We start from the raw sequence: 27343 nt of genomic DNA, 5'->3' as shown, positions 1-27343 counted from the left end.
TCACGTCTTTTACTGTACGCGCCTGCGAGCCTCTACAATACATGCAGGTCATGATTCATCGTGGAGAGGCTCTCCTTCCAGTGTTGTGGGTGATGTAGTGCTCCACTTTTAAATAAGCTGTGGTGAGTCATGAGTAACAGCTAAACCTTGAATTCGCACAATGCTCCTACTTTCTCCTTTTCCTCAATTCTCTATTTCTTTCGTCGTTTATGGCGGTGTGTTGATGGTTACAGGATAAAAAATGCCAAGTTCGCTACAGCTAGAAGTTGGACTATCCTCCTGTTCACCATAGCTCCTCACTGAGAGGCGAAGAAAGCAGGGTAGGCAAGATCGTGAATTCAAGCAGAGCCGCTATGCTGCCCTACACTGAAGGCAACAGAATGAGGGAATAAAAAGAGGAATACAGGGAACATCGCGGGTACATGAGAGGATGCACAGGCGAACTTTAAAAGGTCACTGAAGCAGCAAAGTTCAAGAACAGCACTAGCGCACATGTAGGTTTCTTCACCAGTTACAGATGTCTGCAGGGGCCGAGTACTTATGACTCAGAAAATGGTCCAGAGTACAGGTCGTTTACATACGGGAGTTCTAACAAACAGAGGCGCGCGCGCACGCACGCACACACGCGCGGGCGCAAACACAGAGAGAGGTAGAGAGAGGAGAACGGTTATCCAGAATATATAAGGCGCACAGTGCGGTCGCAGGCTCACAACAGCTGCGAACGACCACATAGGTATGGCGGAATGGTTATTCGATTGGTGTCTGTGCGAGGAAATCGCGCACTTACATAAGATATATCACTGAGGGGAAGGCGCATAAATCATACGAGCAGTTCGTTGATGCTTATATCAAATTTTGGCTGTTTTGCAAGTTGTAGCTGGGTGACATAACATTTATTTCCTATTGCGCCGTTTCGAACAAACCAGGGGAACGATTCAGTGTGCTTTATGACCACGTATCGCATTGTATTAGTGAAAAAGTCACAGTTTGTCACAGTTTCTGTAAAGGGCATTGCATTGATAGCAATAGCAATGCATTAGACAATAATACAATCTAGGACTCATAGCTTTACAGGCCCTGTATACTGCAGTAAACATTCGCTTACTCCTCCGTCAGAACGGCCGGCAGTGGCTGGGCTTTTACTCGGTGCAGCGCGCTTCGTTGGAGGCGAGATGCAAAGGTTGAGTAAGCCAACGAGTCGGCTGGCGGCTTCCTCAGCTCGATCTGCGTGCACACAATGATTCAGGTCTTGTTATCTTGTAGATGCCAGAGACAACGTGATGCGTTTGGACCCTTCAGTCTGAGCCATACACCACGCCACCGTTCTCAAAGCCACTGCTGGCGGTCATCTAGTGAGATGTATTCCTCATTGCGTGTGCTGTTTGACTCCGTGTGTTCGTGACTGAACACTACGTGTCATTTGTCTGTATATGTGATCACTGTATGCACCATAGTCATTAAAAATGTTTATATACGTGTTACTTTCTGCTCGTAATCGCTCGACCCACCCTCCCCGTAACTGACGCCGCTCTCGGTGTGCATCGTATCCCCCGTAGGACGTTCCTTAAGCCTTTGGAAGTTTGTCCTTGCTGAGAACAAAGAAGCGCTGGTTATACATTGCTCTGCTTGGTATGTCCGGCGTAATGAATACGAACAAGTCTCCACAAATTGGTTTCCTTCGTTTATTTTCGTCTGCCGTCTAGGTGCTGCCAAGCCTTGCCGCACCATTTGTCTCAGCGGTTAGAGGCGTTTGCGCGGTAGGCCTCGCTGGCTTTCTCGTCGGCCTCCAATGCGCTTTTTTGCGCGTTTGTTTTTTTGTCAGACCAAGAAGGCCACTCAGGCTGCCTAAGCACGCTACCTGGACTAAATGTCTTCTCTTATGCAATGTCACAGCAGGGCACCTTCTTTCCTTCGATTTTTTTTTCGCCTCCTTCCGTGATACGAGGACAGAAACTAACCAGTGCCAGGGGAAAACATGAACAGAGGAAGCACGCTAGAAACAGAGAATTTCGCGGCTTGGTCGTCTTGATTTATGAATCATGGGCCGCGAAGGTTATACACGCAGGTTTTTCACCCGCGCAACGAGAGAGCCACAACCTCGGCAAAACAAGGCACCCGTGCCGAGAGCTTCGTTCAGAGAGTGCATTGTATACGCACCCTCGCCACGTAGTCGTCTTTGGTTCGTTTTCTTTTTTTTACTAAGGTTGTTCGTAGACCTAAACGAGGCGTTTAGCCGGGCGTCGCGCACAGCAGCATGCTAAATTCTTCCTCGTAGGCAACAGAGGGAGACAACCAGCATTTCTTCCCTGCGCGCCGTAAATCTTATCCTTCCTGGTGTATTGCTGTCTTGAGCGTTCGATTTTGTCTACCGAAGATTCGACGATCTATTACCAAATCGCGCAGGCGACGGTATTGGCAGAACAAACCATATATTTAGAATGTTGCGTTGCACGCATCTGACGCCACGGCATTGTCTCATTACACCGACTGGTTGGTTACAAGATACCTACACTCGTGCCTGGTTAGAACATTGGTTGGAAAGTTGCCTACAGGGATGTGGCTACGCCTGTGTGTTTTTTTTTTCTTTTTTTTCTACTCTTTCCTTTGGAGCTTTGAAAACTTCGAGCTCGAAGTTCAGAGGCGTTGCTACCGGTGCCCGAGGCTCCAAAGAGCAGGCAGCCAATTGTTATAGCTCACAGCGGCGATGGTTCGCCCAGGGTTTTGTGCCTGCGAGAACGGTCCTTTGTTCCTCCGCTGCCACGCAGGCCTGTCGGGACCATTCGCGCCCTTTCAAGAGGGATTAATACCACCGGTTAACTCGAGCTGCGCCTCTCTATTTGTTTGTTTGTATCTTTTTCCTTTCGCTTTACGTTACTCTCAAACTCTTTCTTTCGCTCATCTTCGCACAGGCACTGGTTCCATTGTTCTCCAATCGGACTCCGCACCCAGAAAGCGAGGAGGTGTTTGTGGGTGTGTTTATTGGAGATCGATTGTCTAACTACAGTCGAATGTCCCTCCATTTGACTGCACTATCGCAGGCGTGTAAGCCATCAGCTTACTCCCTTGGGTTACACCGCGCCCTTTTTTCTTTCATTTGCTTCTACATTGAGAAGTTCGTTAACAACGCTTTGTTCGCGAAATTATGCTCGAAGCGTTTGTGAAAATGACTTCGTTGTGACACAAACACGCTCCTTTGTGACCTACGCTAAACAAAGGGCCGATTAAAATAGCGTTGTTTACAACGTCGATGAATATATCAAAGCAATTGTTCTATACCTGCGTCATTATAGCGATAACTTCATATTCATGACCCATTCGCGCATCATCATTTTAAAATCCCAGAGGCCTGGTATGTCTTTGTACGGTTAATACATTGAGTATTCCATCTTATTTTATTATTTATTTATTATTACTGTAAGCCCCTTTAGGCTCTCTCGGACAGACGGTGACAAGATGAACACTATGATGGTATTGTTAGGACCAACACAACTGCATGTACTTATATATTTCATTCGTAGTGCCAATGTAGAGTACTGTCAGTTATATGCAGGTATATTTACAGTAGTGGGCTTGAATCTGTTCCGCATTACTACAAGTATAATGCGGAGACCGCGTGAACGCACCTAGGGAAAAAAAGAATACGTAATAAAATCTGGAATTCCGGCTGAGAATTTTTTTTGTTCCGTTCTGAAAATGATACCGCCATTGCATTATACTTTTTTGCGAGGTATCTGGGGGCAGCGTTTGCCAAATGCACGTGTAGCAACGACACAGACGTAAAGAACACCTTCGTAAGACTCAAATACGGTACGTTAGCCATGTTCACAGAGTTAGTCCGGCACCGACTCGTACCTACCGACGTAACATCAATTTGCTCTTACGTGTTCAGCGTTTGTCTTGTCAGAACAGGAAGACGCCATTCTCGTAGTTTAGAGCAGGTGTTTTATAGTTGAGCTATTTGTTTTAACACATAAGTGTCTTATGACGGGGCCCACCAAGACTTCACTGAGACCATTTCCGTCACTGAAGTGACGTCGGTAAATTGTACACGAACAGATGGCTAAGAAAAACCAGAAGAAAAAGTTTCGTTGATGTTGATCACTTGGGAATCAAGCCCACGACTTCTCGGTCTGCGTGAATAGGTGCCCGGCGATCTACCCACTGCGCCACCGGCGCACATGCACGAGGCTTTACAAGCGCGCCTTGTATCTCTTACACTTCCCTCTCGCAGTGATCTTCGTTGCCGGGGCGGTGTCACCGTCTAGAAGCGGTGATGTGAAGTACTGCGTCACGACACCAACGAGTGCCCACAGAGAGTGCTTCGGTGGTTTCAGCGCAGCAGAGGATTTCAATGCATTATTGTAGGAAACTCCACGGTCGGTGCAACGTGCCTTACGCGATGATTCGTTTCGGTGGTTACGCAGTACGTGCTTTGCCTTTCGCGTCGTGTTAGCCTGACGATTCGTCGACAGAGTAGTGCAGCTTCCGCATGCACCAACGGCGTTTCTCCGCCACCTACTGCTTCGAGTGCGATAGCACCGGCTAATAAAACTGCTGAAATAAGCGGCACGAAAAGGCAATGACTTCGACGGGCGAATGTCGCGCAGTGAGTGATTTGGTGCAGCGAGAGAGATGTCAGCGTTTAGCTGAACGCCTTCCAGCGTTCACGGCTCAAGCTACGAGTTCTACTTCTCACGTTCCTGAAGCGCTGTGTGGCATATGCATGAGCACAGATGTAGGTTACCATATATTTCTGGGGAGCGCATGCCGTGGTGTTTGTCTCCTCAGACGACGACGCTTTGGATCAGTTTAAATCGAGTACCAGTGTTCATTACGTGGTTGCTGATGCCATCTTTGCGCGGGATTCACTCCAGGGTGTGGCCGGGTGTATGTTAACTACTTTAGCTACCCTCTCTCTCTCTCGCTCATCTTTATACTCCCCTTTCCCATTCCCCCAGTGTAGGGTAACCAACCGGGCATGTGGCACCTCTCTGCCTTCTCTCTTGTTTTCTTCCTTCCTTCCTTCAACTACCACAAGGCTTAAGTCGAGATCATGGACGTTAGTAGTCGGGAGGGAGATGTGCCACTAAGCGTCAACGTGGGTGAATCCACGTCCAACGGTGCTATTCGCCGCGAGATCGACCTATAGGAGGCAGCGTCGTCGCCACGTTAGTGTGGAGAGGCGGTCGGCGGCGCGTATACAATGCACACAGCGGCGCTTCGTTGTGAGCTGTTTGAGCCGATTGTTGTCGAATAAAATGCGTTGATTGCAGCTTACTGGTAATATATACGCTCTTCATTGTTGAATCGATGCACGAAGGTCATCCAACGTTACTAATACTAGTGAGAGAAGCGCAATCCGCCGATGAAAGGTATGCTCGCCCTGGGTGACAGTGTGCGCTTACGCACTATACGACGTTTTTTGTTGTTTTCTTTGTACGTGTTTAGCTTGTGTTCTGTGTACTACGCACTGCTGTAGCACGCCTGAACTACTTAAGCGTTTACTTCTTCTTCATTTGTATACCAGCCTATATTCCTGTGCAATGAGTTCAATAGCACTGTTCGCGCGAATACGCATACGCATGTAAGAGTCTTTAGCTCAGAGTTTTCATCGATTGATTATGTGCGCGACAGTGATGCAACAAAGGTCCGGTTATTTTATGGAATAAGGGTTTTTTTTTTCTCGAACTAATCATGTGCGCTGCCTTACATCAATTTATAACAACTCCACACAAACGCTCAAGATAATGTAAAAAGAAGGATGAGGTTTTGCGTGACATTATACGACAAAGATGTAAGGCACGCCGTCGGAATTAATTTTAAACATCTGGGTTTTTCAAAGCGTACCTAAATCTAAGCACATGGGTGTTTCTGTACAAATTTCGCCCAAAGTTAAAATTGCGCGCGGGAACCCCGTTTTATTACTGCCGTGTCATTCCATTATTTTTTTTTTTTAGGGGACAGTTTGAGTACCGAAGTGTCAGACTTCACTTGATAGAAATATTTTGCTGTAGTGGGACCACGACCGTACAATAAAACGACATCTTAAGCACAACTAAAGCTCATCATGAACTACAGTGCCACAGTTATACGAATAACAACAACGCGAAAGTGCATGAGCCTCGCTTTTGTTTACCACAGAGTCGCTAAAACGCGGCATTCACACACTATTTAATGCTCGTTATGTTTGGGACTATGCCAAGCGAACATTTCGACGTACTTGAACCAGAAAGCGGCACCAACACTGAAATGATTCTGGCGAACGAAGGGTACGACACCAATATACAGCCCTCTCGAAAGTCGCACTCACTGATCTTATTACAATGCGCATGCAGCCGAGCAAGCCCATTTGCTTCTGTACACCATGTTAGGTATACGTATGAGCAGTTAAACCCGCGATAACATGACAGAACAAACCGCCCTTTGAGAACGTGCAGGACGTACGCGCACATGCAAACACGGCGTGGCTAGCAGACGACGCAGGGAGCAATCCACACTAGGCGCGCTTCAGCCAGTAGCCACCAGGCGGCGACTCTGCTCGGTCTCGCGGCCAATAGCTACCAAACACCAATAGACATTGTGCATCATACATCACTGTACAATAAAACAATCAACTACTCCTGTGAAGACACGCTTCACTTTCGCATTATACCGATTCCTATGACGGAGGGATCGACCATGTTTTTTTCTTCTTTATCAGACACGCTAGTGGCCAACATTCTTAGCATTAATATACACGATATGGGCAGCCTCTGAAATCGAGCATACCCTTTAATCAACCAAATTTCGTTCACCTTTGAAAGGTGCATTTTGATTTGCGATGCAGATAACCTAAAGGTGCACGAGCAAATGGCGCTCAAGAAATACAATAATCCCGCCATGCTGGTCTAGTAGTTGTGGTGCTCGACTGCTGATCCGAAGGTGGCGGGATCAAATCCCCGCCGCGGTGGCCGCATTTTCGATGGAGGCGAAAATGCTTCGCCCATGTATTCGAAATTTCCGGAGCCCTCCACTGCGGCGTCCCTCTTAATCAAATCGTGGTTTTGGGAGGTAAAAACCCAACAGTTATATAGAAATATGACGTTACAACTATTTCATATCGCTGTTGTTACAAAAGGTGTGTAATGCCTAGGTGAAATACATAATAAATAATTAGAAAAGAAAAGAACCAAAACACACGGGCACTCTGCAGGAGAGTTCTAGGCGCAGCAGCACAGCCGTGAGCTCAATACGGTAAGTATACACTGAAGAACGGAGGGATGAAAATGGGTGCAGTGGAGGTGAAGGAAGCACTTTTGTCGTCTCTTGCCCAAGAGCATGAATAAAGTCGCCGTGAGGGTCATTAAAAAACGAGCTTCACTCTTTCCTCCTTTTACTGCGTTATTGTGTTCACTAGCTAGAATTTTATAAACATAAGCTTAAAATAAGTCGCATTAACAAATAGCGCCGACACTGTCCCTGATTCGGCTGCATTGAGCTTTTAGCGGGGTGCTTAAATAACGCTGATCTAAATTTAACGCTCCAGCGCTTCAGTCGCTCCTTTTTTGCTTTGTTTTCGAGGCGATAGCCTTTACCGCCTTGGCTTTCGCCATCTCATTGGCTCCGTTAAGACTGTGACTCTAGAAAGCCGTATCAAGTTGCTTCAGCATCACATATATAGATCCAGTATTCAGCATCTTAGAGTACACTTCGTTTGCTAGAGCATGATAAGAAAACTTGTATCCACGCTAGAATTTTTTCCTGAAAGTGCCACACGTCTAGCTATTCCGCTTGCGCGCGCTGTTAAAACAGTGAACCATTGCGTCATTTTTAGAAAGAAAGATGCCACCTCAGAGATAGTAAAAAGAATCGTTTAACTTGCTTGCACCGCACGCTCGCTCTAATGGTGCTGGCGAACACAAATGACAAATAAACAAAAGCATGAACCCACATTTAGAACGTTGTTTCGAAGGTAGTTACGCGCGATATGGGCTTTATTCCGCGTGTTGCTTCTAATGCGCGCTTCTCGAGAAAGCCTAGTGCCCTCTTTGAGCACAAAGCCTTTACGAGATTCCTAGAATTACGTCATATGTGACCTTAAAGGGGGAGGTAGGGGGAAAATAAAGTGTTATCACCGTTACTCCATTTTACCACAAAAAAGAAAAAAAAAGATCCATGGAAAGAATGAAAAGATGTAGTCGCAAGCAAACTGGTCTGTGTAACAGACTTATCTTCTGAGAATTTCATTTTTTTAGCTCCCTCGAGAGCATTCTAATTTTCACAGTGTTGGCTGTCATTCTTCTTCACGGAATCCGCACCACGCAAAAGGAACAGACAGGGGTGTGCTTAAAATACGGAACCACGTTGCTGCATAAACTTAGTCATTTCTGCAATACGGTAGGTCTGACAGAGTTAAAGCAGGTGCACATATCGGAAATACAAATGAGGCTGCCGAATGAAGAAACAAATATAAACTCCGATATAAATTATGGCAAGCATCAGTATCAGTTAAGCTCATTGACGTATACACATCGGCCATTAGACTAACCCTCATATGCCCATCTGACTCTTTTAGCCGGAACGCTAAACAAAACATCGACGCAGTGGAAAGGGTTCAACACAGAAGTCTCAGCGCCATTTCTTTACAGATGGCATGACTGACTCGGATGCGGCGAAATAAAAACCTGAAGCTTCCCTACGTCATAAAATTTGGAGGTCCTTATCTGTACATCAAACATATGACGTCACGACTAAATCGACGTCGTCATGCTGAATCAATATCTCCATCCGAGCGCGAAATGAAGCATTCAGGTTGACTTTCTTTTATGGAACAATAAAAATACTAATTTTGGGGGTTTTACGACCATAACTACCACATGATTGTGAGGGACGCCGTAGTGGAGGGCTCAGGGAATTTTGACCATGTGGTGTTCTTTAACGTGCATTTAAATCTAAGTACACGGGCTTCTAGCATTTCGCCTCCATGGAAATGCGGCAGCCGCCGCCGGGATTCGATCCCGCGACCTTCTGGTCACCAGTAGAGCACCTTAACCACTAGACCACCGTGGCGTGCCTTTTATGAATAAAATAAGAAATAGAACGCCAGTGCTTGTATGTGAACGCTTTGACGTTTTTCTTGCAAAAGCTACTCAAAACTAAATGGCACATAGAACTTGAGCTTGCATAGCAGATATATTGCCTGCATTTTGCAGCCAGTTGCTTTAATTTTAAATCTAATTACCCATATCACTAGACCGCACAAGCACGCTCGTCTGCTGTCCCTGAGATCGGCCTCTCCCCGAGCGGGTGAAATCTGAATAATGCCGAATGAATATAGTCTCCATGGTTAATGATCAGTAAGTGATAGCAATGCGTGCGCTGATGTTTCATTAGGCGCAGTGCTCAGACATGGCAACGTTAAGCTTCTTTTAACCAGACTTCAGATTAGTATGTTTGATCGGTTAACGAGGATGTTTGCACCCATGATTTTAAACGGAGTCGGAGCTGCGCTCGCTGTGGTTAATAAATTTGGGCGATCCTACGGGCCATGTTATCGGCCAGCTTGAAAACGGGCCTTCCGTTTGCATTAGCTGGTTTATACCTTTCATCCTTCTTTTTAGAAATCAGTTTTGTCGAAGCCCGCAAGGTGAATGAAGGTCTGTGAATGTGAAAAAAGATTTCACCCACCCAACTCTAGCGAGAACATACAAAGAAAATCAACATGCGGGTTTCTCTGAGTTAGGTGTACATATTTTCATGTGGTGCCGAATCAAAGGACGATTCAAACCGCACGAATAGTTATGCGGCCTTCTGCCGAACTGATTTATCATTCATATCAGTGTCCGTGTGGTTGAGGTTAGTTCTTAACTCAGCCAAAGTCTGCGATCCCCTAGCCTCCTGGTTAGTTTGACAGTGAAGCAACCTCCCAGACCAGACGCCGGTACTGGGTACGATTTCCATACCGGGACGAATTATTCTTACACTGCGAAGCTTTCGTTTTGAGAAGTCCGCATGGGTTTATTTTGTACCTTTGTACTAGAAGTGGGAAGGTGACACTGCGTCTGTTTCATGACACATTTTCTTTTCAGAATGCGATCTTGAGGGGTGACGTATTGCAATATCAATCAATCAATCAATCAATCAATCAATCAATCAATCAATCAATCAATCAATCAATCAATCAGATGTTTACTTCGCGAGAAAACTCTCGATGGTCTTCAGGGCTAAAAGCTGCTCTAGGCGGCTTGACCGGGTCCCTGAAGACCTCTACATTGACAGCATACGACGCTCACAGCCCGAATATGCATATCCCCTTCATTCACGAATTATGAGACACTGTCTGCAATTGCGTCAAATTCGCATGGCATGATTCAAGGCACTTAGTATTACATTCCAAGAAAGGAAATTAAAGAATGTGTTGTTTTGTGTGGGTTTCAGTAATTAATGTTAATTAGCGTGTAACTAAATATTGAATTATCCTGCAATCAGTCAGCGTCAATCCTTGCATAAAAAGAATGAGGCCCGAAATGCATGCACAGTTTGTTTTAAACGCGAAGCATTTCTTAGCGAAAACATGAGCGTTTCTATCTACGTATCTAGCTATCTACACTCTTAGAAGAAAGGGCGTCGGGGCACTCCCTTTGTGAGAGTTTTGGCTTGTCCCGCTGGGCACTCCCTTTTCCGGGGTGAAACAACTCCCTCTAGACAGGGAGTGATTCAACGCCTCCTCATGGAATACAGTACTCCGTCTGCGATAGAGTGAAAGCACTCCTCCGAGGGAGTAAAGCTATCACGTTGAAACAGCTTTGAAATAAAATTAATCGAGCACAGAAAATGGCACATTCATACGCGCACACATTGACGCAACCAAAACACGTAGAGCGATCGCAACCAAAACGCATACATTAGAGGATTTTAGTCTGTCCGGCACACCGGTATACTCAAATTGCTTTGCGTGTACCAGAATACCGGGTGTGAACTGCGCATACACACGCCCGGTAAACATGGCCGCGCCGCCGAAAGCGATTGCCGCCCACCTCGGATCTATCAAGTGGCCGTCGCTCGCTCTGTCGCTCGTTATCTCCGAACTGATGCTTTTATTTGCTTTAGGTTCACGTCCTTAAGCTTCGACAGCAAGGTATTCGTGTCGATTCGGCACCGTTTTCGAGAGCCATACTCAAATAATCAACGATGTAGGCTTAGCGAGTGACAATCCCGGAATCTCGAAGGTCATACATTATGTGTCGGTTAGTTGTTTTTACCCTCCATAGCTGGCGCAGCTTGACGTGGCGGCAGCTACGGCACACAAAGCGGCTGCGAAAAAGAAAAAATTTCGGCACTCGAACAGCGTTTCACGGAATAATTTCTGTAATGCTTATCTCTAGGGGTAATTAGAAAATGGACATCAATGTAAACATGCACATATGACAACACATACAAATCGCACACGACACAGGAATCGAACTCATGACCACAAGCACCGAAAGCAGACACTCTAACCACTATGCCACAGAGCTACCGCATGCTTCGTTAACTTTTCACGGCCTTATATATTTACAAAGTGGTTTGCAACGAGAGGGTGGAGTGGTGGAGTTTGCTACTTCTTTTTTTGCATCATCGGCGTGTGTTTGCGCGTGGATTAGGTTAGTAAATAGTTAGCGCGGCTCCATGAACTCACGAAGGCCACCGTTAGCACCTTCAGCTCCGACTTCTGTTCGTTGTTTGTCGTGCCGCAAGAGAAATGATAAACGTGTGTTTTTTGTGTGTTCACCATACATCGTGGATGTCTCGCTCGCCCAAAAATTTGCTCATACCGGCGTGAAAAGTACCTTTAGATAGCGAAACTCACGTATGTCTATTCTACGAGCGTGTGGTGTTGGAGCAGTTTTGGTTATTTTTGCCGCGAGCTGCAAGTGTCGGCAGTGCGTTCTCAGCTGTTCGAAGACCATCATATGTCACATATTTTTGTTACATACGTCGATGTCAGAGTTGCAAGCGTATTTTAGCGTGCACCTATACAAGCTCGTGCATTTATTGCGCGTGTAGGTGCTGTTGCGATCTGCACGCAGGGTCAGCGGCACCTCTGAGCAGTTAGACGAATATTTGCGTGATGAGCACTTACGCGCGCTGAAGCACGACATACAGTGCTTCTGAATTAGTCATAGTCAGTATTTAATTGCTTTTATACTCGGAGACTAGCTACCTTTTACTAAGTAACCTTTACTCTTCGGTATCACGCCGCCGTTAAAATGTATGTCGAAGGCGTCCACCAAGGTTAAGCACGATGTCCATTAATTCGCGAGTGACATGTCTCCCTTAAAATAGAAAAGATAATACTGTTGCGCCTCTGTATTGCGAACGTCCGCGTGTAGTTGGCACTACTCCTGAAGAGATTGTGCAGTACCTATTAAAAAAAAGGCATTATTGTATGCCTCAGTGAAACAGCTGTTCTTCAGAAAATAAGGTGTCATTTTAATTAGGATATTTTTGTCACGGCAGGACACAACTTGACTTTTTCGTGATTCAGGATTACACATAGCACGAACATGAGTGCAGCAGATAAATAAGAACTGAAAAAAGTGGGTGCCATGTGCACTCCTACTACCTCGTGTACCTGTAGTTGATTCCAAATCTACAAATTATGCGACCATTGATGAATGATCAACCCATCAATGTTCGATCACAGTTGATCTGTTTTCGTTTACTGCCTGTCGCTTATTTGCACGATGTTTTGCAAGAATCATCGGTTAAACCCATCTGGTAACGCAAGCATTATCTGTAGCATGCAGTGGTTCTCAAGAAGGGGGGGGGGGGGGTCAGCGAAGCCATTTCTGGGGGTCCGCGAAACGAATCTTCGAACAAAAAAGAAAATACGCCCTTTTTGAAGAAACAGTATGTCCAATGACCGCGGCCCCCATTTTTTGTTTTGCTTCACCGCATAACGGTTATGCATTGCGGCGGAGCTGGCTTATGCTTTTCATGAGATGGCTGTAAAGCTTTTACTGCAATTTTCTAGCACATGTGCTTTTCCAGGCTTGCATATTTGAAGAGAAAGCGTAGCGAGAAACAGCTGAAATGTGGCGGCAGATCGCACAACTTAGTGACAAGCTGTTGAGATTGAATTGGCGTGGCACTTTAGTTTGACCATTCTTTGCCACGGAGAAACGCAAGGCACCTATTTCATGCTGCATGTTGTGCTAATTTATAAGCCCTCACCCCCCCCCCCTCCTTCTCACTGCAAGGGGTCCCTCATCACTTCCACCAGTCCACAAGGGGTCTCCAAAACATCCATGGCTGAGAACCACGACCTATATATCAGAGCCTGAACAATTTCTTTTACATGTACAAGGACTTTTTTGTTTGAATTCATTACAAATTCTTAAAACTTCAAATGATACAATAAATGCTGGTTGTAGCACTTTATTAGAATCAAAACAATAACATTCACAATGTCAATGTAAATTATACATTTTCATCTACCACAGAAACTATGCTCATTATTGCACAGATGAAACAACATACACAATGCAACCTGAGCACTAATTCACAGCAGTAAAATATTATGAAAGTATAGTTCGAAAATTCATCACAAAGCAAGACACATACACTTCGCAATGCCAGTATGCAAGTACAATTCAAAGAGATGGCATGCACAGCAGTGGCGTAGCCAGGGGGGCACACCGGGCCTCCCTCGCCCCCCCCCCCCTCGAAATTTTTTTTTGCTATGGCATACAGAGCCCAAAATGACAACTGAACACATATGCCTGCCCGGCTCCCACTTCAAATCAAGGAGACGACCCCCCCCCCCCCCCGAAAAAAATTTCTGCCTATGCCCCTGATGCACAGAGAACTTGGTGTCTGCTTACACATGAAGGCAACTCGATAAGTAATAAAGGCTTGCAACACTTAGGCATGGTGGTGTACCATTTTTCTTATATATTGCATTAGTTTGCCCTCAGGCATGAAAACATGTTACGCATGATTGTGCAGGTCAATGTTTTGTATAAAGACCTGTGGTGTCGACCATAGATCCATCTGCCAAGGTTTGTAAACACAGTCGCCTTTATTCACATATTTTTAAGCAATAATGTAAATTTATAAAGTTAAGCTTGGGAACATGGCATTATTTCGCAACCCTATTCACCCGTATTATTATGCATAAATAGTAGACCAATGGTTACAATATTTACATGCCAGCTAGTTCCATGAAATGCGACCGGAAAATTGGTTCCTCGTCACCTTCAACAGCTCAATTTATGGCTCATGCAGAAGTGCCACATTGAAATTGAATCCGCGAATACCGTGACAAGAAAGTTACCTCGGAGTTAGGCAATAACATGCTTTGAATTAAAAATTGCCCATCAATACTGGTGGTGGCTTGGCACATTAGAGCCAAGGACTGGACATGCCATGAGGTTGAATAAAAATTGAACAGGGAATAAATAACGGCTGTAAAACAGTCAAGAACCATGATTAGTAAATGAGTTTACATTCAGCATCTTTTCAAGCCATGTAAAATTTTCAAATGCACACTGTTATTGGAAAGTTTGGACTCAGCACCGTGCATAACACAATGCAGCAGTCCAAGTGCTGACAATCCTGAATACTGAGAGATGTACAAGATCATCAGTATAGTATACTGTAAGGCACAGGAGTGTTCACAGAAGAGATCGTCTTGTAGACAAACAGGTGGGCCAGAACTGTTGCTGCTTTGCCGAAAGTGTTCAGTCTTCCTGAAAAAGATATCAAGCAAAGAAGTCCATTAAGCTTTCTGCATCTATACAAAATACCCACTTGTCTTCTCTTACTGCAGACTTTTCCGAAAAAACAGAAAAATACAAAATTAAGAAGCTGCCAAGTATTTTCTTGTGAGATATGCAATAAGTGTGCAGCACACTTTCATTCTTGTAATATCTAGAAAGACGCAGCATTATAATACAGAAAGACGAGGCTCAATTGCTTGTCCATGTTTTGCTGCCATGTTTTTATACACCTAGCAAAAGAACAAGGTACAATAGCTAGTGTGCAGTGTTGCTTGTTGTTTTGTGGAGGCAACTCCTATTACAAAATAATTCATTTATCCTCAAAACTTAGTGCATGTTCTCCCAAATAAATTATTTAAAATCCTAGGCTAGACGGGACAAAATATAGATATATAGTACTTATGAGGCATGCCACAGTGGACAGCCTCGATTTTTTAATTTACATTTAAATATAAAACTCTGTTTATGCCAAAGCAACATCTAGATGTTGTCCTTCTCACAGCACTTCGGACTAAACCAGCTGTGCACATAGCACCTGCCTGTAAGCACTGCACCATCCTGCTTCTGCCAACTATGAAATGCGTGCATACTGAAAATTTTATATGCTGCTTACTGCTTGCTGTTACCTTAAATCTCCCCTAGCCAACACAAACTAGACAAGCAATTAATATAACTATCAAGTGGAAATGAATGTAAAAATTTTCCTGACAGTGATAACTTAAATCACAAGGCGCATGCAGCCCATCCTATGTTAGTCCTGTTGTGACTCACAACAGGACTAACATTTGTGTCGCAAATTGTGAGCGGTTTTGCGACTACCGAACACAAAAATAAAGTTAAACACCATAATAACAATGCGCTAGTGAGCTTCAATGTATATCGATGTATATGCCACTTCATTGTTAAGGTAATGCATCACAATACTGATCGTTTGAAGCAAAACGGGAATGTGAACTAGTTGGCGGGTAATAGGCGAAGTTCAAGTTTAGGCAATAAAGCTTTCAGTTGTGAGTAAGCGCTCTTGATGTGCACTTTCTTGTCCTTGTCTTCTTAGCACTGCCGTTATATAAGTACTGACCATTTCGCCAGGAACACTATGAATCCCTCACAATACAGTCAATATCATGCTACAGGTGTCTATTATCGAGGCACTCCACTGTAAATTCAATATAGTGTTATAGGCGTGACAGAGTGCAGGTGCAGATTCTGCATACTGTATCGGATGATTGAGATAAGAGCTACCATGACATTGGACTCAAAATAGTGATACTCTCAATGTTTCCAATGTATCAATGACTTGCTTCATTAAACACAGGTATGCATTGCACAATTCAGAAATGGATTCTATTTGATCACTCTCTCCTAACGAGATTACTGCTACCAACCCAGGTTCTGTGAAGCATCCAGATGAGCTTCAAGAGTTCTTATCAAGCTGCTGGTGTCCACAGCTGCATAGCGTTGCATGTGCCATCTTGAGCACCATCTGCAAAGAAAAAAAAATGTACAGATTTTTTGCAGTGACTCACTATTTCATGCTGCACTAAAACAGCTGTAAAGCACACCAATACCTAATTCGGATAACCGGCATAAATTCAGTTAGACGTCCATGCATGTAACAATCTTTTAACTCTAAGTTTATTATCCTAATGCACTCAAACACCAAGAACTAATTCAGTACATAATACAAAACTGGCAGTGTAGATAAAGCGTTTTTTTTTTCTAATCTCAGGGAAAACAGATTCCAGAGCTTTTTCATTGCTGCTCCCGTTTGAGGTTAACATTGAAAGTGCTGCTGTGCTTCTTACGCAAAAGTGAGCTTAGAGACAGACTTTACGAGGCATCATACTCTTCTTTCCTGCTTTGTTCTTTTTCTGTAAAGTTTCTTTCGTATTATCCTTTATTCCTCGTACCTTCTTCCTTTGCACAGCATGGCCAGCCAGTTTGAGAAGTGGCTAACCTGCCTGTCTTCCCATCTATTTCTTTCTTTCCTTCCTTCATTTTAAGTCTTGCAGCATTTACAAATATACACACCAAGTTCAGTAGTGTAGCGTTGCCAACTGCACAAACATTCATAACCTACAGCCAACCTACAGCCAACCACAAATTTCACTGCCTGTGCGAGACTAGAAAGCAAATACTTGTGGTTTCAAGTTCACTCCACACCTACCATTTCGTCAAAGACACAGTACTTGAGTTTCTGATAAATTAAGTTGTTTGCCGTGTATCATGCTAATGAAAGAGCTCAAAACAAAGCATGATACAGCAAGGAGTAGGTGCACAACAGCACATCCTTTGAGAATTTGCGATAGAGTCATCTGGTGACTTGCGTGCCATTGTCTACTGCTTCTGGTGCTGCGCTAAACACAATATTCACATTCATCAAGAAGCATGAAGGTAGGAAGCTTACATATGACTTAAAGAAGTAAACCATTAGAGATGACGAAAGGTGTTCTGTTCTTGCTGAACATTAGTTTTTTTTAACTGTGATAATGTTTAATGGCTGCTTAGCCTTGCTTCAAAGCTTCATAATAGTCTATGAGAGTCACATTTTTTTAATTATTGTCCCTCTGCCATCAGTATTGCATTGAGCTGACTTGCACTGATGTGACTGAATAAGCCTGGCACAGCTCACACATCTTCAACTCGATGAGAATATCCACATGAAATTCAGGAAAGTTCAAGATGTCACTAATTATGTCACAAAATTGTCACGAATTAAGTGACAATATCGTAAAATGCACGTGCTTCACCATAAACGCTCTCACTTAGCAGACAACTTTCACATAATATGGCCATAATCATATCTCTGCAGCATAATTTATTCGTTCTAGTCCAACCTAATGACGTTATTACCCCATATATGGTATGCTGTTTTTTTTTTTTTTTGTCTTAGAGACGAACTAAGTGCGCAATGCAAAATTGTTATCGAAAAGTATTCCCACTTACTAATATTAGGGAGTTTTGGAATAGCGTACGCCAGGCCCGTAGCCACAGGGAAGGGGGGGAGCGAAATTCTGATGGAGGGGGGTGTTTTACCGAAAATGAATTATGAAAATAGGCGTTTTTCTAAAAAAGTGAAAGGCGCAACGAAGGGCACCGGAAGTTTCGCCCATCTGTTTTCTTTAACGTGCACTGACATCGCAGAGTACACAGGCGTTTAGCGTAACCCCCCCCCCCCCGAAATTTTTCAGTTTTGCTTGCGTATATAAGCACGCACACATACAAACGCACGCACGAACATACATAAAGTATGGTTGACCCCCCCCCCCCCCCCCCCCCGAAAAAAATTTCTGGCTACGCCCCTGGCCTCCACCGAAATGCTACCGCCGCGGCCGAGATCGAAGCCGCGACTTTCGGGTCGGCAGCCGAGCACCGCAACCATCGTACAACCGAGGCTGACAACTACAATAACTGAATCAACTGAAAACAAAAGTTAGCCTTAATGCACACATGACGGAGTGATAACCGCGGCTTCTCGCTTGTTTATATTTTCTGAAAGCACGCTGCCGTATTCACGCTTAATGGCAAGCAAAGAAATTGTATAGCACAAATTGTCTTCATTGAGGCGTACCCGCTCTTCGATAGACTGGCCGTGCGAAGCGTGTGCCTTCACAAAAGCTTTTTAAACGCGCATCAGGCATCACACGTATGTGCGCGTAATGCTTTTCCATTCTGCTTTTTATTGTACTTTCCACGCGACACACTGTGCAGCACTACACACGTGAGCGACGCGAAACTGAGAACACAGAAGCACCACTTACCGTTCGCATTTCCGACTGTGCCTAACCAGGTGCTGGCCGAACACGAATACACGAAGGTGCAAGCACGCTTGAGTCTTCAGACCATCATGAAACCAACACGAACACGCTCACAGTACGCGATGTTGCACTGCCGTCGCTAAATGCCGTTCACGTCCAGCGTTGAGATCAGAGTCGCGCACACACAGGACACGGGCACGCACAGCCGACACAGCTGAGCAATTCGGAAACTTCGATGACCGGGCAACGGGAGAAAATGGCGAAGGCAGCGACGGGCGACGGCGAGACTTCGACTTGAGCACGCACGCTTCTCCTCTCCTGGTGCGCGCGTGTGTGTGTGTGTGTGTCTGTTTTTTTTTTTTTTTTTTGTCTTTCCTCGCTCGCGCCTGCGTGCCTGCGTCGTAAGGTTGCGTTATCGTGCTTCTCTCGGCGGCTCATGTAACAGCCCTCCCGTTTAGCGGCTGCTTGAAGGAAGTCGCGTTTATATATATCTTTTTTTTTTTTTGGACGCGATAGCGTCAAAGAGCTCGTCTCGCAGAAATTCCGGTGTCGGCGGCGTCGGCGTCATTGGTTCTGAGCGAAAAAGCAGCGTTGGTTGGTCGTGAGCGAAAAGTCGAGGTAGATGCAAAGAGACAGAGGGCGTTTGCACTTTGGCTTTCCTTGCGGCACTGTGTATACGTCTCCATCGAGAAGCGCAGGCAAGCTAGCGATTGAGAAGGCGATAGTGTGTGTGTGTGTGTGTGTGTGTGTGTGTGTGTGTGTGTGTGTGTGTGTGTGTGTGTGTGTGTGTGTGTGTGTGTGTGTGTGTGTGTGTGTGTGTGTGTGTGCGACCATGCGTGTGTACGAATACCGCTGTCGCGTTTTAAAGGCGAAACTAACAGTCCCCCCCCCCTTTTTTTCTTTTTTTTTCCTCGTGCTTTCTGTCCACAGCATTTTATTGCGTACGCTGCGGCGTGCCGTCTCTGGTCAGTTAATAACTAGGACCTGACTCAGAGTGTGCGTACGTGTGAGTATAATCGCAGATTCTTTGTGCATGTCAGCGGTTTTCGTCGCGATAAGTTGACGAGGAATCTATCGCCGTCACTTCTTCGATTGAGCTACTACCAAAGATATTAGACTGCTCGAACTTTTCTTTACAGCTCGTTATATTTGGAGAGTTGCAAGACTAAAACAAGCTCTGACACAAGCTTTTATATGGCAAGAGAGTAAAACAACCTTTTACTCTCTCGTGGGATGCGGGAGTGAAACAGGCACTTTACTCTCCTTCGCCAGGAGGAGTGAAATGCCTTTTCACTCCTCCTGGCCAAAAGAGAGTAAAGCGCCTCCCTGAGAGAGAGTATAATGAGATCTGTGGGAGTAACACAGCTCTGTAACTCTCACTGCAGGAGTTTCAGTTTTTAGAGTGTAGCCGCCTACGTCTGGGTGCTCTCGTGATCGCCTCCTTAATTAACTTGGTGTAGACCAAAATTGGCATGGGAGGGTAAGAGGATTTGACGAATATGACTGTATGGTCGTGACATGAATGACGCGAAAATCTTTTCGCGTACGTCGGCAAACCCTTTCGTCCAGATACGTGTGGCACATGCCCGTTTACCACAGAAGAGAGAGAGAAGAAATAATAGAGAAGGAAAGGCAGGGAGGTTAACCAGTATAGGACAACCGGCGTTTACCACAGGCCCCGGTAAACGGGTACGCGCCACAGGTAACTGACAGTTTATATCTACCCAGGAACGGTGAGTACAGACATTAGTAATTTAAATGCGAGAGCGTTAAGAAAAACCGACATCGGCAGCGTTGACCCGACGAATGCAAAGAATAAAAATTAGGATCCCAGCAGGAATCGAACCCACGCAATCTACGTGGCTGTCAGGTATTCTACCACAGGGCCACGCCAGGTCTAGAAATGCCGTTGGAAACAGTGGCATAGCCAGGGGGGCGCACACCGGGCCCGCCCCCCTCCCTCAGAATTTTTTTCTCCTATGGGATACAGAGCACAAAATGACACTCGGCCCCACTTATCTATCCAGACCCAATGTCGGATCAAGGAGGTACCCCCCCCCCCCCGAAAAAAAATTTCTGCCTGCGCCACTGGTTGGAAATATGACCAGTCAGGCGTAATGTCGATGCAACGTCAACTGTGGTTGCAGTGCTGGCTATATAATTTTATAACACACTACTTATGTACTCCTACGATACAGACGTCATGTCAGGTTAACGTCTGTAGTTCCATTGTTTGCTTCACTTTTATAGCAGTCTAATAAGCATTACATTTGTATTCCTATGATCCATCAGGCTATATTCAAGCGTTGCTCGACCCCGTAAGAATACGCTAACGAAAGGTACTGTGTATTATATTCACATTATCGCACCGTAAAGTGCACTTCGTTTCGATATTGCTGACGTATGTGCTCTACGTGAGTGCTGACGTTACGTCAGACCATAAGTAAACCTTTAAACGCCAGTGTTGTCGACGTGCCTGGTAAGCCCACGATGTGCACACAACTACTGCCCCTACAAAGACACGTCGATGCACCTCGTAACGCTTGGTTCGAAGCCAAAAAATGCTGCATAGAACTACTCGCTGACTGTTTTGCATGAAACCGATCCCACGAGGCGTGGGATCTGCCGAATTTTTGTGTTTGTATTCGGTTCGAGCGAAGCAAAAAAATACTCTTGGCGTTGGTCCTGGAACGCGGCACGTCGAACGGTAGCCGGACATTCTAGTGGCTCCAGCAGAGTGATCCTCTGCAGCAAGACGCAGCACAATGAAGTTAAGTGACCGTTAGTTGTCCTCTCAGGAAGCCTGCACGAATGCGCACACTGAGTGTCAGGGTATTTGAAGAAACACGCGGTGCCTGACGCACCTCCGAAGTTGATGTACACAATTATGTCGCCATGACGGAAGGGGTTATGTTGTTATAATTTTAACATATACGTGAGATGCATGGAGGAACACTGTCATATTAATTTGACCCCGTTGAAGTCATCAGAAATCGTAGCACTGAGCGACCCTGTCTTGACTGGCTCTCGGCGAGCAAAGGTCATTGATTCACCGTATGACGTGCCTGAGACTGCATACGAAGGTAGACTCGTTGAACAGGGGGCAATGAGCTAGCGCGTGCGGAAGCACCGTCTTCTGCGTCGCTGCGACGCTCAATCACTCGGGTGGTGGTGGTGAAAAGCATATATTAGAGAGTTTTAGTTTAGCGCGCGCAACGGCCTTGCGCACGCAACGGGTGAGAGAGAGCAAGACTGCGCATGCGCTTAACCTAAGAGAGATGCGTGCGTTTGCGCGCGCAAGAGATGCGCACGCTAGATCTCGGCGCTTACGTTGCGCCCGCTACGGCCGTTGCGTACCTTACGGGCGCTTCTCTCGCGAGATCTCGACCGGTCGAGACAAGCAAAATGGCTGCGTCCGACAGCAGCACAAGCGGCACGGCTAGCACGGCGGTCATGGCAGCGAATAAATACCGTGTCCATTTCGGAATTGCCCTCGATTTGGAGCTCCTTGCCTACGTGAGTAGCTTGAATCCGTTCGCGGACCCAGTGCAGTGGACAGTGATCGCTGCAAAGATGTAGGAGATATTCGATGTCGTCGAAACTGCAGTCGCCCTTCAAAAGTCACCGCTCTCGGAAGGCATTTTTCCTCCCTCGCTGCTGCTCGCCTCGTAGAAGTCGTACCAACCGTCACCGTTCACCACCGATCACCTCAACAAAATTTGCGCCATCGTAAAATCTTGCCTTGTCTCGTGCCTTGACTTGTGTCAACTATGATCGGATATTGTAGTTTATTTCTTAGCCACTAGATGGCGCAGCAAAACACGCCGAGACGAAGGCACTGACGCCTAGACGCATTCCACGTTTCGGTTGTTGCGTACGGTAAACTAAAAAGGTAGGAGACAGCCTCAACTCTAACGTACGCAGCGCGCAGGCCGTTGCGTACGTACAGGTTTGCGCGCGCTAAACTAAAACTCTCTATTAACAACACAGAGGTGTGGGACCTCTTCAGAGGCCCCTACACCTAGGTGGAGTCTATTCCGGGACACCATTGGTTATAGCCCCCACTCTGGCTCTCTGCACCAAGGCCTGATGGAATGAAGGTTTGAGCAGCCGAGCAGGGCCGTCTCCCAGTCCTGTCGTGTAGGGTTTGGGTGCGGAGTAGGGGCTGTGTTGTTTTGACAGGCCCGCACCATATGGCAGGTGCCCTTGAATACTACAGTGCCTTTCGCGCGGCAAAACGCCACTAGCGATAGCGTTGGTACTGACCTAGTGAAAACATACTTGTTCCCAGTCAGACGACATTTTCCAGGTGAAAATTTCAACCCTCGATTCTCTATTCTTTATTTTTTCTGGAAATTGCACTTTCTTTTTGTACCTAAACAACACCTGAAATTACAAGGAACGCGTTTTTCTCTCCCGGCGTTTACCATCTTTCCGGCACAATTCGTGACACCAGCAGTCTGTTCACGTGACATCATGAAGAAATAAGCTCTCGATTTGTCCATGTACGAGATATATCAGTTGTGAATTGTCCTCTACCCTGCTTTGCCATGCAGTCGCACGCCTGTTCTGCCTTGTCTAGCAGGACTATAGTGAGCGATCACCTGATTTCACATCGTCTTGTGCGTTTTCTACTGCGCATCGCGAAATCCTGATAGGCTCAGCGCTTAATGCTCTCATTGTCCACCTGTTTTATGTAGAAATAGGAGGCGCGGAAGAGATAGCGCCTGTAGGAAGGTTAGTGAAGTCGAGAAAGAAACCCATCTCTCGTGATCAACTTTTCTTACGCAACCTTACAAAAGGAACTGAACACAGCGAAGAAAGACGTACAAAACACATCAGCGCAAGCTATCGACGGTTCAATACGGAGATGAACATGATATACATGCAGTGACCACACGCATTCCTTTTGTGAACTTGCGCAACAAAAGTTGATCATGTTTAACCAACTAGCCCATTGTTAAGTTTACCCTCTCTCGTGTTTAAACTCAGAGTGAGTGGTATAGGAGCTTTTCAAGAGACCCTTTCTTAGTGACAAGGCTGTTGAAAAAATACCAACTAAGGTAGCGTAATAGTTTTTAAAGCGCGAGGCTCTGTAGACATATTAGCACGACCAAATTAAATTAAACTTAGAACGGTAGGCCTTCGCGAGACGTCAGCGAAACGTAGAGAACATCTGTTACCTCCCGATAACGTATATGGTATCGCTGCACTGCTTTCGCAAGTTATGAAAGATAGTGCCCCTTCTGCGACACATGCGCACGTCTTGGGCGGCGGCTCGGAGCTCCACTCGTCTCGGAAATGTTTCCGAGGTATCGTGTTTCGCAAGATGAGGTTTTGGTAACGCGTCTACGCAATCAAAATGTGTTGCTCACGGCTGTTTGCTCGTGTGCTGTCCCCACTGCACTGCGCGCGAAGAAGAAATCTGAGAAAAGCACTCGTGTGTTCTGTCTAAAAAAGGGAAGATACAATAACTTTCAGTATTGATCCATCTCATAAAAAAAACTGCTAGAGGCCTGGAGGAATAAGTGTCGCCTTTTCAGTTACGCAACATTACCCTAAAGGGAAAAACGTTCAGCCACAACTTCTCAAGAACGCAGCTGTAATGGAAATCCATACGTAATTCTAAGGAAGCTCTCTTGTTGACAAAATTTGGTCCTGGTTCGGGCTGAATTTTTCGTGAACCAAGAGGCTTTCTTTCTGAGAAATCCTTGCGAATTTCTTGTGTAGCTTCACCTTACATAGCTACTGGACGACAATTGTTTTCCCTTCACAATCTCTCCTTTTCCTTTACGAAACTGGTTTGCCGCAGGAGTACGTGCGCGTCTTGAGGCTGGGTATTAGACATAGACGCCTGCATTTCGTAAGTATAGACATCACATGTACATACAAGTATACAGGCCACAATTTTTCCTTTATTTTGTTTTTTACCTCATTTATTGCACGTTTATGAATCCTCACCTAGTTCCCGCTTAAAAAAGCTTGGAGTGATAAGAAACTGACCATTTCAGAATATTTAGTCCAATTATCATTCTTGTCGACACAGACAGTTGTGTAAGAACAGAGCAGTTTATGTCTGCTAATTATTTCCTGCAAGTGTTTTCCTTCTTGCATGGAGAGTAGAGGATCAGTTAGGAATATAGATAAGCCGCTTCTTCGTGCAAGATATTCACTTTGCTCTTAATCTGCTTCTCTAGGTAATGGCATGTAGATTCTTCGTCTGCGAATGTCTCCTTTTTTTGTGCCAGGTGTGAGAATTGGTCCCTGTATTTTCCTCTTATGCTCCAGTTACACTGCTTGTAATAATACCAATTAAATTAATAGTAAGAAAGAGAAAAAGAGGTATTATTATGGTGACCAGGAGCAGCTATGAATTGTGCAACTAATAAAAGGTTCCTAGCAAGCAAGACACAAGCGAATGTGATAAAGACTCAAGCATTTCGGACGCAGTGAGGATTATAACAAATTTACATTAAGTTAGAGGATGTTGTATAAAGAAGCGCTATGAAAAAACGAAGATTAAAGAGAGTAAGATGGCGTGAACCCGAGCGGATGAAATTTTCATTGAAGTTCTAAGGAGGTAGGAATGTTGGCCGGGTTATGTTTTATTAGGGTGAGATTACTGGTGAAGCTTGTTGGTCAAAGCAGCAGCATGGGTGCTAAGGGAATGGAAGAATAGGCAGCAGAGGACGGGAAAAAAACTGAGTGAGATGTAAGACTCAAGAAAGGCTATGGTAACTGAACAACGTTTGGAGGTGTTTTCGTCCAACAGCAAACATATAAGGTCGTGATAACGATGATAGATAGAACAATATTAGGCTATGCTTCATCCGGCCACCTAAAAAAAAAATCACAGGATCCTTTATGCCATAGAGTTTCATACAATAACCTAGAGGGGAAACTGGCGCTGCGATCGTTCAACCACCATGGGAATGATGGGAAGTACAGGCTTCGGATTGGATAGCGTTAGCTAGCGAACTGTCTACGGATCTTTTTCTACAGTTTCAGTTTCGTTCTTCGCGAGGCCTGGGTAGTGGGGTGCGTTTCAAAGCACTCAAGCAGCGCCTTTGTTGTTCAAAGAGGCTAAAGACCGCTAGATCTCTTGGTTTGCTGCGACGCTGCAGCTTTACAGGTTGTATTTAACAGTTTTAGCAAAGCGTCGTGCACTCACCGCTGCGCACAGATATAGCGTTCCATGTCAGTGCAGCAAACTGCATCGAGTTCGCGTTTGTTTTATAAGCGCGTCTTACCAAAACACGTTCAAATCAGCTTCAAAACGACGGCGAAGCTAAGTAGACGCACCGTCGCGCTCCTCTGACTTCACTTCACAACAAAAGGAGAGAAGCATTGGAGGCAGACCACTTGGACAGACGCACGTGGCATCACAGCAGACGATACGTTAAGTGCTTCTCACTCTATACAATACTGCTATTTCTATAAATAGATAATGCGTACTTTCGAGGGAAAAACAAGCGTGTTTGTTTTAAGTGTTGTAAAGAAAATAATTCATTATATTGTGATGCCAAATCTGAAACACAAATGCAGATCAATGCATACCCTGGTGGTCAAATTTTTCCACGTTTCAGTTCTATCTCACGGTCGCGCAAACTTTTTGCAATAAGTTTTACGTGCAAAAGAATGAAGCAAGTTTTAATTGGAAATAACTTCATATCGCTTTGTTTTACATTCGGCAAACAAGCGTCGCGAATCTCAAGAACCTAATCCATCCGAAGCAAATCCGAAGCCTGTACTTCCCATCATTCCCATGGTGGTTGAAGCGCCGCTCAAGGAGTCCGCGTAGACACTAGCGCCAGATTCCACTCTAGGTATTATTGTAAGAAACTCTATGCTTTATGCATTCACCTAAGATAACTCGAAGGCGAAAGCCATCTTTTTGTTCTCAGTCGATGTACACTGCCTCCCGGATTGTAGCAGGCATTAAAGGCTTTCTGCCCCTCACCTGGTCTTGCACTGCTTCTGGGATTGGCCCACCGTTGACCAAGCGATGATGGCATGTGATGACGTCACAAATTTCGACTATCTGTGACGTCATCGCGTGATGATGATTTTTCGCATCACTCGTGTTCCCGTCGCCGACGCACACAGTCAATTTTCGCACTTGATGAGGAACCTAAGCTTTCGCCCTAATAAATGGAAAGATTGTATCAGCAATTGACAAAGGAGTTTTCCTTCTTTTTTTTGACTGAGTACTCATGTTTGCTTGCTTGCTTGCTTGCTTGCTTGCTTGCTTGCTTGCTTGCTTGCTTGCTTGCTTGTGTGCTTGTATAGGCGGCACCTCGAGGCATCTTGTAATAACGCCCCAAAGAATAAAGACATGCTGCGTGGATATTGCAAAGTTTGCGAATAAACACATTTCTTAATCGATGCCCCTTCTGGCCGATGTCACGCAGGTTGTTTCCTGCGCATACGCCCGCCTCGGGAAAGGCTCTTGAATCTCGGCCTGCGTACACATTGGTCGTACGATGTTCCCCGAAACGAGGTGCGATCGCGTTACTCGGCGGCGTGCGCAGCGTAGAGCTGCAGGGCATTTATTTGGCGCAGGCAAGCCGCCCGGAGAAGAGCCGGGTGTTTGCTCCTTCTTCACCGCTGAAGGACTCGCTGCTACCGACCGCAAGGATACGGTGTCGCAGCACGTGTAACGGGAGAACGGCCCTCCTCTCTCCTCTTCTGCGGCATAGCGAAGGAAAAGCCCGAGTGGATGGCTGATTGGCGAGATAAGATTTCCTTCCCTCGACGAGGTTGCTGTGGCCGCACCGAGCACGAAACAAGAGAGAACGTCATTTACAAAACGATGGCTTTCACCGTGCGCGATAAACGCTGTTA

At 45.5% G+C, this 27343-nt stretch overlaps 1 long non-coding RNA gene across 1 annotated transcript; it reads left to right on the top strand.

Moving 5' to 3' along the window:
• LOC119385230 (uncharacterized) lies at nucleotides 1-27343 on the top strand. The gene is made up of 3 exons (XR_005182133.2): nucleotides 1-122; nucleotides 26911-26999; nucleotides 27062-27343. It is a non-coding gene; the product is annotated as an uncharacterized LOC119385230 (long non-coding RNA).

This window comes from Rhipicephalus sanguineus, chromosome 3, assembly GCF_013339695.2.
Source record: "Rhipicephalus sanguineus isolate Rsan-2018 chromosome 3, BIME_Rsan_1.4, whole genome shotgun sequence".
Classification (NCBI taxonomy): domain Eukaryota; kingdom Metazoa; phylum Arthropoda; class Arachnida; order Ixodida; family Ixodidae; genus Rhipicephalus; species Rhipicephalus sanguineus.
This window is presented reverse-complemented; position numbering and strand designations above follow the sequence as displayed.